The sequence below is a fragment of the Entelurus aequoreus genome, linkage group LG24 (assembly GCF_033978785.1).
Source record: "Entelurus aequoreus isolate RoL-2023_Sb linkage group LG24, RoL_Eaeq_v1.1, whole genome shotgun sequence".
NCBI classification, from domain to species: Eukaryota; Metazoa; Chordata; class Actinopteri; order Syngnathiformes; family Syngnathidae; genus Entelurus; species Entelurus aequoreus.
This window is the reverse complement of record NC_084754.1, coordinates 19,734,714-19,750,036: the sequence shown is the minus strand read 5'-3', so window position 1 is coordinate 19,750,036 and position 15,323 is coordinate 19,734,714. Positions and strand designations below refer to the sequence as shown.

At 39.2% G+C, this 15,323-nt stretch overlaps 1 protein-coding gene across 4 annotated transcripts in view; it reads right to left on the bottom strand.

Annotated features, from left to right (window-relative positions):
* The window catches only part of lrrc4ca (leucine rich repeat containing 4C, genome duplicate a), a 212,033-nt gene that overhangs the window by 56,295 nt on the left and 140,415 nt on the right, over positions 1-15,323 (bottom strand). For 3 of the 4 annotated variants that reach the window (XM_062036079.1, XM_062036080.1, XM_062036082.1), the window contains exon 2: positions 3,564-3,632. The exons of the other annotated variant lie outside the window; for it this stretch is intronic. The gene's annotated coding sequence lies outside the window, so the exon portion shown is untranslated. The remainder of the gene's footprint in view (positions 1-3,563; positions 3,633-15,323) is intronic. 4 annotated transcript variants of the gene reach the window in all.

The window sequence follows — 15,323 nt, the reverse complement described above, 5'->3', positions numbered from 1 at the left end:
ACAAAATTGTTATTTGATTGCAATAAGACACATATGTTTAATGTACCGTAAGATTTGTTTGTTAAAATAAAGCCAATAATGCCATTTTTTGTGGTTCCCCTTATTTAGAAAAGTACCGAAAACTATCGAAATACATTTTGGTACCGGTACTAAAATATTGGTATCGGGACCACACTAATACACAGTAATTATCCCTTGTGTACAGCCTTATCTTTTGTGGTTTTAAAAAAATGTAAACATGTTGTGTCCGTGTGTCAGCTGTGTTTCCCCTGTCTTGTTAACTCCCCCCGGCCCCTTGAAGCTCTAATGACACAAGAAATTATAAATAGTTAACATGAGTGAAAAGAGCATCCGCGGGAGTTGGTAACGCGTACAGCATGCATGCTGCAAAGTTATTCATTTCACCACTGCTGGCTATCCACAGCTTTCATGTTTTGATGTGATGTAATAGGTCAACTGGAAATGCCCTATGGCAAAACAAACTGAAAGGGGGATGCGTTGCCACCTAACGTTATAGAGGAATACATAATTTGAAACACTGTATACTTGAACAAAAAGTCAAATTAAACTGATTTGGACTACTTCTACTTATGCCAGGGATATTAACTAAATTGTTTTGAGGACCACATTTTCAGAAAGCTAAGGACCGGGGGGAGGTAGTTTATATGACGGTATTTGGCAACATTGACAACGTCTTGCAGCATGAGGTCTTCACTGATGTTAAGTGGCTTACATCTGGTGGCGGTCCATTTAAAAAAGGCATTGTTTAATGTATCTGTGCTAAAATCAGCCATCATAGTTTGTTTGCTGTCCATCTAACATTTATGCTAGCGGCGCCATCCGCCTGTTCATGTTTTGCTTTAAAATGCTATTTAAAACTTGATGTGCGCAAATATTAAGAACGTTTGTCGCTGCAATACTAACTAATTACCTCCGTTTTAGAAGCCAAGTTTTAGAAAATGACAGGAGTGAGACTTTAGTGTAATGATGCGTTAAAATAATTGTGGCCTTTTTTAACATTGATTTCCAATGTAAATCTTTGTTAGTGAGCACTTCTTCTTTGCAAAAATAATCCATCCCACCTCACAGGTGTGGCATGTCAAGATGCGGATTAAACAGCACGGTTATTTCACAGGTGTGCCTTAGGCTGCTCACAACAGCTCTGGTGGACATTCCTGCAGTCAGCATGCCAACTGCACGCTCCCTCAAAACTTGCAACATCTGTGGCATTGTGCTGTGGAATAAATCTGCACATTTCAGAGTGGCCTTTAATTGTGGACAGCCTAATCCACACCTGTGCAATATTCATGATGTTTAATCAGCATCTTGATATGCCACACCTGTGAGGTGGGATGGATTATCTTGGCAAGTGCTCACTAACACAGATTTGTGCACAATATTTGAGAAGAAAAGGTCTTTTGTGTGTATAATAAACGTTTTAGATCTTGGAGTTAGATTCATGAAAATTGGGAGCACAAACAAAAGTGTTTTGTTTATATTTTTGTTCTGTGTTTATATATATATACACATACATGTATACATACATACATGGACATATATATATATATATATATATATATATATATATATATATATATATATATATATATATATATATATATATATATATATATATATATATATATATATATATATAGAGAGAGAGATAGGCTTCAGCGCCCCCCGCGACCCCGAAGGGAATAAGCGGTAGAAAATGGATGGATGGATGGATATATATATATATATATATATATATATATATATATATATATATATATATATATGTATATAGGTATATATATATATATATATTGTGAAAGTCTATTTCCCTCGTGGGTTCTCCTGACGCTGACAAAGCTTCACGAAAGTCCGGATGTCTGGTGTTATCAATAACTTTTATTGGCAGCGCACACACGCACAACACTCGACTTTTCAGTCCTTTCTGGAAGCACCTCCCAACAGTCTCTGCTCCGAAAAATTATATCTGCGATTAATGATAGGTACATTTGAGTCAAGTATGAACAAACTGCGATTAATCGCGATTAAATATTTTAATCATTTGATGGTCCGCACACAGAAATCTTGGATGAAAACCAACATTTCCCATCCAATCTGATGGAGCTTGAGCGGTGCTGCAAAGATGAATGGGCGAAACCACCCAAAGATAGTTGTGCCAAGCTTGTGGGTTCATATTCAAAAAGACTTGAGGCTGTAATTGCTGCCAAAGGTGCATCAACAAAGTATTGGGCAAAGGGTATGAGTACCTGTACATGTTATGTTTGAGTTTTTTATTTTTCATAAATTAGCAATAATTTCTACATTTCTGTTTTTTTATGTCAAAATGGGGTGCTGAGTGTACATTAATGAGAAATAAAATGAACTTTTTTGATTTTAACAAATGGCTGCAATGAAACAAAGAGTGAAACATTTAAGGGGCTCTGATTATATACCCACTGTACATAATCCATGCATCCATCCATTTTCCTCCGCTTATCCGAGGTCGGGTCGCGGGGGCTAAGTCTAAGCAGAGTAGCCCAGACATCCCTCTCCCCAGCCACTTCGTCCAGCTCCTCCCAGGGGATCCCGAGGCGTTCCCAGGCCAGCCGGGAGACATAGTCTTCCCAATGTGTCCTGGGTCTTCCCCGTGGTCAGACGTGCCCTAAACACCTCTCTAAGGAGGCGTTCCTGACCAGATGCCCGAACCACCTCATCTGGCTCCTCTCAATGTGAAGGAGCAGCGGCTTTACTTTGAGCTCCTCCCGGATGACAGAGCTTCTCACCCTATCTCTTAAGGGAGAGCCCCACCACCCAAACTCATTTCGGCCGCTTGTACCCATGATCTTGTCCTTTCGGTCATAACCCAAAGCTCATGACCATAGGTGAGGATGGGAACGTAGATCGACCGGTAAATTGAGAGCGTTGCCTTCCGGCTCAGCTCCTTCTTCACCACAACGGATTGATACAGCGTCTGTAATACTGAAGACTGTCGATCTCACGATCCACTCTTCCCTCACTCGTGAACAAGACTCAGAGGTACTTAAACTCCTCCACATGGGGCAAGATCTTTTCCCCAACCCGGAGATGGGACTCCACGCTTATATATATATGAAAAAACATATAGCCTACAGTATTATTTGCGCACTATTGACTAGTGATGCACCAAAAATTTGATTGCCGGAAAAATACTTTGCTCACCGAAACCGGATGTTGCGATGACGTAACCACTTCCGCTGGCTGGTCGTGTCTTTTCCTAGACTGCAGTGAAAACATCCGGTGGAAATGTCAATACAAGGATCTGACAATGGTCCAAGTTCCTTGAGACAACAGGAGCACTCTAGTGTTTTTAAGAATTGGCGGCAAGTTTTGTCCCACAAGTTTTGAACTGAACTTGGGGGCTGATATGGTGTCATTACCGATTTTCCACCAGTTGAATAGCCCTGATTTATACACATAGTATCACATGTATTTGAACCCTTCTGTTTTTCTCAATATGAATGGACATAGTGTAACTCTATCTTTTTTATTAGAAAGATGCTTCAGGTGATTGAAGAATGAGTTCTTACCTGCCAAGTCAGTTATAGCACAGAAAGGTTCAGGTCATTCTCATTTAAGCCACGAACCAAACACTGGCCCTGAAAACACAAGAGACGTACGTTATTGCTACTTCAACATACTGTAAATGTGTTTTAACAGTCCTGTGTCCACATATGAGTATTCTCCAAGGGACACAACATGAATAATGCACTCTGATTGAAAGACTAGGATACAACTAATCACCTGCTAAAATGCAATTTTTAAACCCTCTGGATGGAGTACAGCTCATCGAAAATTCTCTTTACTGTCTTTAAACAATCATTGAGTCATCTAGTTAGTTTTTCTTTCAACCTCTTCCCTTTGCATGCTCTGCTGATGCTGATGTTTTTTTCTCTCCTTTGAGAACCTCCAACAGGACATTCTTCAGTATGTTACTGAAATAAGAAATAGCTCACACCTCAGGGACGACCGACATTCAAGGCCCTCGTGCCTTTCAAACACATCTACACAAGCATAAAAAGCCTGCACACACACACACACACACACACACACAGAGGAAAGACCCTGCATGCTAAATAAATGATGTAGGACAAAAGCAAGTTGATACAATTTCCTGTCTTGCCCAGCATCCATTAGCGCAGTGCATAAACTGTGAGTGTAAATACGGGTGTTTGATCCCCTTAACATCATCGCGTAGGTCCTCTCATATGACTCCTGTTGTCCAGATACAAGCTATGCTTTCTTTGTCTCATCCATTCTGAATTACATTCAGGTGGAGACCGATGTTACTAAACCATTAACTTTGCATCTTGCAATGAAATACACCCAAAGCCAACTTATTTCAACATAAACATCTATTCATCCGTGAACTGAAGCTCATCTCAGATGATTTTGGTCGAGAGGCTGAGTACACCTTGGACTTGTTGCCTGTCAGTCGCAGTGCACTATGCATACTTACATTCACACACATGGACAGTTTGGAGTGTTCAGTTATAACATGCATGGTTTTAGAAAGTGGGAGCTGGAGCACTCTGAGAAAAACCCACATAAGCACTTAAGTGTTGTGGGATATAGATTATATATGATATAAATGTTAGACTTCAACTTAGACTTAGACTTCCTTTTATTGTCATTCAAATTTGAACTTTACAGTACAGATAAGAACAACATTTTGTTGCATTAGCTCGTTGTAGCGCAGGATAAAAGAGCAATAATGTGCAGATATAAATAAATAGGTTACTGTAAATATATTGCACTCTGCGTTTACTGCCATGTTGGTTCCCTTTTTGTTGCACACTCTGTCTTTATCAAAATATAACTATAGATGTCAACATCGTGTATGTGCTGAAAGGTCGTATCTTTGTCCAAGTGATGTCATATGAAACAAAAATTTAGCTGTTTGGCCACAATACCCAGCAATATGTTTGGAGGAGAAAAGGTGAGGCCATTAATCCCAGGAACACCACACCTACCGTCAAGAATGGTGGTGGTAGTATTATGCTCTGGGCCTGTTTTGCTGCCAATGGAACTGGTGCTTTACAGAGAGTAAATGGGACAATGAAAAAGGAGGATTACCTCCAAATTCTTCAGGACAACCTAAAATCATCAGCCCGGAGGTTGGGTCTTGAGTGCAGTTGGGTGTTCCAACAGGACAATGACGCTAAACACACGTCAAAAGTGATAAAGGAATGGCTAAATCAAGCTAGAATTAAGGGTTTAGAATGGCCTTCCCAAAGTCCTGACTTAAATGTGTGGACAATGCTGAAGAAAACAAATCCATGTCAGATAACCAACACATTTCAGCTGAACTGCACCAATTTTGTCAAGAGGAGTGGTCAAATATTCAACCAGAAGCTCACTAGAAGCTTGTGGATGGCTACGAAAAGTGCCTTATTGCAGTGAAACTTGCCAAGGGACACGTAACCAAATATTAACATTGCTGTATGTATACTTTTGACCCAGCGGATTTGGTCACATTTTCAGTAGACCCATAATACATTCATAAAAGAACCAAACTTCATGAATGTTTTTTGTGACCAAAAAGTATGTGCTCCAATGACTCTATCACAAAAAAATAAGAGTTGTAGAAATTATTGAAAACTCAAGACAGCCAAGACATTATGTTCTTTACAAGTGTATGTCAACTTTTGACCTCGACTGTACAAGTAAAATAGGCATATGATATGCACCAACATTACACTTGCAGATACATTAAAATAGACCAGTCTTTTTCCTTTTTTTTTACCTCTGCTATCTTCATAGTCCACAGACTCAAAGAGATGCTGCCCTTTTCTTTAAGAGTCTAACAAATCAAACCTAATGTCAATGTCTTCTGCTCCACAACCCAGCATATTTTGACCTGCGGGTCAGACTACATAACATACTAGAAATGAGCAGAAATGCATGTCAGGCTGAATCAATTGGCTACAGAGCCACCTTTTCAATTAAGATCCGTGGTGGTGGGGGTTCGCCTGCATGGTTCTCTAGTGTGGTGAGTACAGGCTCCCAAAGGAGTAGTAAGTGCTGAAATCAGCTCAGCCGTGCCTGCCATTTGTCATTATCTAATGGTAAATCCATCTGTGTCCGATGGAAGGATCCTGGCAAGCTGAATCACTAAGCAAAGACAGACCAAGCTTAAAGATGGCAAGGATGAATGGGTCAATATCAAATACAAACGATTGTGACAGGAATACTTTATTGCCCCGTAATAAAGTCACAGAGATCATATCTACAAGTTTAAAAAGATCCAAGATATTGTATCATTTTAATATTTTACATGATACACACATGGATTCCTGCACATATGTTCTCATAGATGAGACTAAGTAAGACGATGGTGACGAGATAAAACAAATTAATAGGCTTCCGAACACAATTTAAGACCGAATACAATTATGTGGAACAAAGAAAGCACACTTGTAATTCTCAGTTATATTATTTATTTGACGTGTGTCTACATTGAATGAGATTGTAGCAAAATAAACTATTTTAATTAAGGCAGATCTGAGGAATATACACCACTTGTCAGCAAGCAGACTTTTCTAGAGTATAGTCTTCATCTGATGTGTGTGTGTGTGTGTCTATTGTGCCTGCGTGGGTGTGTTGTTTGTTTGTATTGTGTCAACAGTCTCTGCAACCGATAGCCAGCCTTTCCAGGGGTACAGACAAACATGCCACCATAATGTGGTGCTTAACCGGTGACGGCTTTTGCCAGATTTTTAGCAGTTGTTGGCATACAGTGTTAGTTTAAGACATTGTTTATTACAACATCGCGCCTTTTTCTCTGGAAAAAGAGACAAAAACACTATTATTTACAAGTACAGTGAGATTGTACATGGTAGAATAGAATAGCCTTGCAAATTACAAATAATTATCTCAAATATACACCCCAAAAATGTATTTATTGACAAAATAAATATCCCGTATTTTTCGGACTATAAGGCGCACTTAAAATCCTTCCATTTTCTCAAAACTCGACAGTGCGCCTTATAACCCTAACGCCTAATGTACGGAATAATTTTGGTTGTGCTGACCGACCTCGAAGCTATTTTATATGGTACGTGGTGAAATGATGAGTGTGACCAGTAGATGGGAGTCACACATAAGAGATAAGTGTAGACTGCAATATGACTCAAGTAAACAATACCAAAATTGTACATGTTCCATTGAAAATATAGAACAATACACACGGCGGTCAAAAATGTATCAAAATATTTTAGTACGACTTTAGTAAGCTATGAAGCCGCACCGCTTGATGGATTGTACTGTGTTTCAACATACGACTATTATTATGGTGTGTGTATAAGGTAAGACATATTATCTGGCGTTTTGTTTCGCAATATTATGCAAAAGCAACTTCTCTTACCTTCTGGTACCTGCTGATCTGTATTTGGTTCGCATAAATCCAGAAAATGTGCGCGCTTCCGCCTTTGTAGTCCGTGAGACACCGTAGTCGATAAGCTTCTTCTTTTTCTCTATTTTCTTGTTATGGGACATTCATCCTCCACTGTTGCCATTTCTAATATAAGTAGTGTAAAGGTATTACTTATATCCGTCAGTAAACTCGCCATGAAAGCGCTAAAACATACCGGTGTAGTGAGTTTACATTATTCACCCAAGGAACTCGAGTTACTAGAGAGTTCCGGTTGGACGTTTTTTCACGGGACACATTCCCAGCTTTCTTATTGCACGAGTGAGCCACGGATGAGGAGATGATGCTCTGTTATTGATTTAAGTAAAGTCTGAATGTCATTAAAACATTTAGCTCCATCCCGTCCTTGCACGCTACACCGCTACATCAAAGATGACGGAAAAAAGACGCTGCCGAAGGTGAGCCATGTAAATAAGACCGCCCACAAAACGGCGCATCCTGAATCGACTGTCAGAAAGCGGCTTGAAGATGATCTGTAAAACATAATCTATGCAACATTTTGACCAAAGAACCACCATTACATGTTATGTAGACCACAACGAAGTGTTTTCAGTTCAGAAAAAATCATAATAATATGACCCCTTTAATGTGCCCTACAATTCGGTGCGCCTTTTGTATGAAAATAGACCTGACTAGACCCGCTCATCGGCGGTGCGCCTTGTAATCCGGTGCGCCCGATGGTCCGGAAAATACGGTAAACACAACAATTTAAACAAAGACATTTTTCAAGCTGGCTGACATAATTTCCTCTTGGATATTACAGAAAGTATGAGAATGCTGCCTATTCTTTTTTACTTATATTGTAACTTTCTGTCATGCCTAATTTTTGGTTTAGTGGTATTGTTCCTGCGTTAGGGGTGTTTTCCTCTCCAAATGCTAAGCGCGGATCTCATCAATTAATAATTATTGTGTGCGTGAGCGAAGCAGTGGAAAAAATGAGCATATGTGTATATATTGTATCTGCTTCAGTTTAGTTAAAGACAAAAAAAGACAGATACAAATAAAAACAGGCCGGTACAGATTTACGTCAGAATGCCAAATCTCGGCGCCGATAATCAGTCGATCTGTTGTTTGGGGAAAGTAACATGTAATTTTCTTAATACTGTTCACAAAGTAGATTGTTGGCCATTCAAACTTGTTGAAGACTTTGAAGAAATAGTCTGTTTTTGATGGAAACCCTTTCATTAGGGATGTGAGAACCACATGAAGATGACTACCGGTAGTTCAGTAATTAGACATCAGAGGTGGCACAAAGGGAAATACTTGAAGGCAAATGAGGCTCCATTAGTAAAATGTCTGCTAAAAGGCAGTTTTGCAGAAAGGTGCAGAAGATGGAAGGCATAAATTGCAGAGTAAGTATCTGAAAGAAGAGAGAATTACAAATAAGACATTTCTTACACAAAATGTCTGTCTGTCATTTTACAGATTTGGCAAAAGCTTCTGAAAAAAATGCCTGAGAAGGTTTGCCATGCTGCCACCGAGATATAGGAGGATTAACACGCTAAGCCGATAAGAATATGTAATACGAATCACTGATAACTAAGAATCGCAGCAGTCCCGCAGAGAATACTGAGACCGTCTTTGGAAAAAAACCAGGGGATGCAAAACGGGTGGTGCGGTAAAAGATGAAAATGTGAGGTGATGCTGAGAAATGAAGTCCTTCAAGTAAGGAGGAAAAATGAGAATACAAAATAGAGCTAGAGGAATATTGCGAGTTATTTTCTGACGAGATATGAAGATGAGTCAATAAGGTTTATACCGGTATAAGTTGATGTTACGTTTAGAATAGTAAATTCAGTTCTTCTATAAAACTTTGTAGGTGTGTGAGTTTGCATCTTTCCTCTTGCTCTGTTCCTCACTGTCTGTACAGGACTTTATTCACACTGTCTATCCAGAGAAATAGGCTCTAGTTTTGTAGATGACGTCACACTGAGAGAAGTGGTGCTTGGATTCAAAATGACGTCACGTCCGGCTCATTGAAGACAGTGTCTGTTTTCATTTGGTACTCTGCGCCATTTAGCATTTCTCGAAGAAAAATGCCCTATGATTGCATTGTATACGGCGGTACGGACCGTTTAAATCACGCTTTTCTTCTGAGTTCCTCGAGGGGTAATCAAGAACGGAAGAGTGCAAGGTTTTATGAAAGACAAAAGTACCACACACTCCAGTATAAGGTTGTACGGTATACCAGTTTTAATATAGTACCGCGGTACTAATTAATCATATTCGGTACAATACAGCCTCTGAAAAGTACCGGTCGCCCATTAACCGCCGTACCTTAATTGTCACGTCGTGCTGGTTCACGAGCAGAGGAGCATGTTCGGCAGCGCACAATCACAGAGTACTTACAAGTAGACACAGTGTGTAGACAGAAAAGGGAGAACGGACGCATTTTGGCTTAAAAACTAACAATAAAGGTGAAGTTATAACACTGAAACGCCCTCAGGAAGAGGTGCTTTAAGACATGGCTAGCTAGCTAGCGGCTAAAGTCCATCCGCAGTCTGCAGTGTTGTAGCAACTTCTAAATCACTAATCCTCGCCTCGACGGCGACAAATAAAGTAAGTTTCTTACAAGAATCATCCCTACAGGACGAGGAATAGGTAAAAATACTTCACTACACACCGTAGGAGGATACAACAGCTCACCGGTGTCACCGCTAACAAAAGCTAGCGTGCCTGAATTGAAGGATATTTTGATATTTTAAAAAAATGCTAAAAACACATATATACACTTAAAGACATAAAGTTGTGTTATAGCTGATTAGGTATATTATTATTTGATTCGATTTTGATTTGATATATTTTTATTTCAAATATGAAAAAAAACAAGAGCAAGCCTGATCCAATACAGTGCTATAGCCTTAACAGCCATTATAACAAAATGAAAACAATGGAGAAGAAAAAACAAAGAAAAAAAATAAACACAATGAGCAATGGACTTTCTTATTTTATTTTATTATTTTTTTTACATATTTGAAAAGGAGTGAGAAGAAGTTTACACTTATTTAATCCAACTCCTTTTCTTTAAATCATAAATTACTCTGAGCTAGAACTACCTATTCACTCTATGTACAAACTTAATGAACTTGTATATACATAAATTATAAATATATACATACATATGCACACTGCATACAAACATAGCCACACCATTTCCACTAGTGATCATGGAAATGACATCATGTCACAGCAGCAGCACCACTGCCTCAATGGGCAGCCCCACACTCTTCTGTAACACAAACAACCCAATATCAAACCCCTTCTTCATCTCTGTACCTCTGGAATACCATGTACCTATACATCTTTTTAAACTGGTTTATGTTTGGACATTGCTTTAACTCCACAATTAAACCATTCCATAGTTTCACTCCACAAATTATCATTATTATTAAGTTTTTAAAAAATCAGCTTTTTCGCAATACATTTCGATTTTTGGCTCTTTTTTCTTACACATTTACTGTTGTTTTTTAGGACTGACATTTTACATACATATTTTAAAACCCACAACTTTTAAAATTTTAGTGGACACAAAATATTTGCACAAAATATCGATATTGCCGATAACAGCCTGAATTTTACTCGGTATCTGATCGGGGAAAAAAAAACATTGGTATCGCACATCTAATAGCCACATTTACCTGGGAGTAGTTTGTACAAATATATTTTTTTGGGACAGAATCAGTTGATTTGATGTGTCGATATTTTGTCACTCTTAAAATGTGTAATCATACCATCAAACCTTTGTAAAACTTGGGACTGCTTTACTAACTAGTGTTGATGGAAAAATGCTGTAACCGGTGGAAAAGTGTACCTAAAAAAGACTCAGGACCAACGTTCCCTCTAAGGTGCGCTCCTGTGCAATTGCCCACTGCTCAAGCGTCCTCTGCGCACAGCAAATCTATGCCACACACAAAATCAAATAAAAAAATAAGCGCATAACAATTTTCGACACACGGACATGACAGAGAAAACAGTTTTCGTCATCCTTGTTCAAATATTGTAACGTCTGTCGAGACGTTTTGAAGACATGAATTCCATCAATCACTTTACTGAGCAAAACTCTTTATTGTCGGCCATAAACCATACTTGCCAACCCTCCCTGTTTTACCGGGAGACTCCCGCTATTCAGCGCCTCTCCCGATAACCTCCCGGCAGAAATTTTCTCCAGACAAACTCCCGGTATTCAGCCGGAGCTGGAGGCCACGCCCCCTCCAGCTCAATGCGGACCTGAGTGGGGACAGCCTGTTCTCACGTCCGCTTTCCCACTATATAAACAGCTTGCCTGCCCAATGACGTCATAACATCTACGGCTTTTAGAGAGTAGAGTGCACAACTGCGCACACAACAAGGAGACGAAGCAGAAGAACGAGGAAGTTACAGACATGGCGACGCCGTCGACGAGCAAGATGAAGAAATACGCTTGCAAGTTCCAAAACGAATGGAAACAAGAATTTCGGTTCATCCAGGACAGTTCGAAGGGGAAGGTGTATGTTGCCTGTACATTTTGTAGAACAGACTTCTCCATTGAACACAGTGGCCGAAATGAAATACTCAGTCATGAACGAAGAAATTAAACAGGACAATACTGCCATCTACTGGATAGCCTCCGGAACACTGAAATTCAAGTATTTATTGTATTTATATGTATAATAAAATAAGTAAATATATATATATATATATATATATATATATAGCTAGAATTTACTGAAAGTCAAGTATTTCATATATATATATATATATATATATATATATATATATATATATATATATATATATATATATATGAAATACTTGAGTTGGTGAATTCTAGCAGTAAATATACTCCCCTATTAACCACGCCCCCCGCCCCACCCCGACCACGCCCCCCACCCCCACCTCCCGGTATCAGAGGTCTCAAGGTTGGCAAGTATGCCATAAACACATCACCAAAACATTAGTAAAAAAATGATATCTAGCAAAACTGGTCATTTTCTGCAGTACAAACCAGACCAAAAGCAACTTTGTTATATCAACAGCAGCCGCTCGCTCTTTCTCACTTGCGCCAACACATGCACATATGGCACTTAGCCAGTGATGCGTTTACAGCCACACAAAAAGTCGGGACAACTCCAACACCACACACAAAGTGTAATTCCAGGTCGTTACAATATGATTTACCAATCAAATGTATGCTTATTATAGTGTCATTTATTAGGAATCTTAATTTATAAATATTAATCATGAAATGCTGTTAGTATATTAAATAAATACTAATAAAAATATATTTTTTACAAACAGGAAGTTGCAGAAATGTACACATGATCCCCTGCTTACATCTCATTGTGCAACATGTGAATGTTTTAATGGGAACTAAATGCAATGTGTGAAAGGCGTACAAATTATTTCCAAAGCAGGACCTCCACCCAGACAAACAATACAAGTACACAGTTCATGAAAAACAATATTTTTTGTTATTGTCATTGTAAGTGGGCCTAAACATTTATATTAGAAATGGAAATGACTGATGTCATTTGATTATAATAATAAGAGAATGTTGTCTGTCTATCTGTGTTGGCCCTGCGATGAGATGGCGACTTGTCCAGGGTGTACTCCGCCTTCCGCCCAGATGCAGCTGAGATAGGCTCCAGCGACCCCGAAAGGGAAAAGCGGTAGAAAATGGATGGATGGATGGAGATTGAACTTGTTATTTAGTCAGGTTTGGGACAGATGTGCTGCTGGTGTAGCCCCAGTGTGCATGTCTGATGTTGCTCACATGGGCTCCACTGAATGCTCAGGGAGTTTTTGCGTTTGCTCACACACATGAAAAATTAGAGGGAACATTGCTCAGGACTTCTTTTTATTTTCCCTTTTTTTTTTTTTTTTTTTTTAAAGGTGGGTAAAGCGAAACATATTTTTTTATATGCCAGAGTGGGACAACATAATTCATTTATAAAAATAGACAAATAGATTGATATTTTATTCATCTCTAATTGGCTGTTTTGGACTACACGTCTGCATTTAATTTTGCAACCTTGGTGCATGGTTGCAGTTGTTCCCAAGGTGAAGACAAGGCAGGCTGTATGCAAGCAGAAGGTCCGTTTTATTATTAGGTACCAAGCAGAGTATCAAAAACAAAGAGCGCCGGCGTGGGACAAGCAGTCAATGGGTAAAACTGCAAAAAGATAGCAATAAGGACACACAAGTCAAAACATGAACTAAGGCGCACACTCAACAATGCACCAGCGCTGTCTAAGAAGCTGCACGACGAAGCGGTAAATATACCCCTCAAATCAGTGATTGTCCAGAGGTGAGTCTCCTAATCACCGAACATTCATGTGTTAATCAGCACTCCAGACAGGCTGTGACATGGTAGAGGAAGCACACAGGAAGTGTAAAAAACAGGGAGGATGGAGCACAGACATAGAAACAAACACAAAATACAGGGAAATAATTTACTAAGTCTAAACCTGCAGGGACAGGTCATGACACATTGTGTAAGTTCTTTATATTTCCGGTCCTCCTTAGAGCTCTTTGTTAACCTGAAGGCTCAAAATGTAACTACTTCCGGGTAAATTGATTCACCAAAATTATGTTTGTACACTAGTTATACATTTTACATGTTATTTAATTACCGTATTTTTCGGACTATAAGTCGCAGTTTTTTTCATAGTGCGACATATACTCCGGAGCGACTTATGTGTGAAATTATTAACACATTACCGTAAAATATCAAATAATATTATTTATCTCATTCGCGTGAGCGACAAAGCAAATGGCAGCCATCGTCACACACACGTCAGCAATTGTCACTCACACGCCAACCAATAAGAATTCGGCGGGGGCGGGTCATGGCAGAAGTGCAATGTGGGTTTTGGAATGCTAACTGCTATATGCTATACGCAACTGCCGGAGCTATTAAAATGGATCCCATCAACGTTGGCGGTAACTTATAAAAACTGAGAAAGACTGAACTAAAATGGCACCGAAAAGGAAATCATATACTGCAGATTACAAGCTGGACGTAGTGAATATGCAGCAGAAAACGGCGATCGAGCAGCAGAAAGAATGGACGCTAGCGGGGCATACCAGGAGCGACACCGGGGAGGAAGATTTCATGTTATTTAGCGATCGGGAGTGACAGATTGTTTGGTAAACGTATAGCATGTTCTATATGTTATAGTTATTTGAATGACTCTTACCATAATATGTTACGTTAACACATACTTGCCAACCTTGAGACCTCCAATATCGGGAGGTGGGGGGTAGGGGGGGGCGTGGTTGGGGGCGTGGTTATTTACCGCTAGAATTCACCAACTCGAGTATTTCATATATATTTCATATATATATATATATATATATATATATATATATATATATATATATATATATATATATATATATATATATATATATATATATATATATATATATATTTATGTATGAAATACTTGACTTTCAGTGAATTCTAGCTATATATATATATTTATTTTATTTACATAAAATAAATACTTGAATTATCTATCCATTAGATGGCAGTATTGTCCTGTTTAACTTCTCTGTTCATGACTGAGAAATCATTTCGGCCACCGTGTTCAATGGAGAAGTCTGTTCTACATATTTACAGGCAACATACCCCTTCCCCTTCGAACTGTCCTGGATGAACTGAAATTCTTGTTTCCATTCGTTTTGGAACTTGCAAGCGTATTTATATTGTGGTAAAGCGGATGTGAGAATAGGCTGTCCCCACTCAGTCTCAGGTCCGCATTGAGCTGGAGGGGGCGTGGCCTCCATCTCCGGCTGAATACCGGGAGTTTGTCGGGAGAAAATCTCTGCCGGGAGGTTGTCGGGAGAGGCGCTGAATAACGGGATTCTCCCGCTA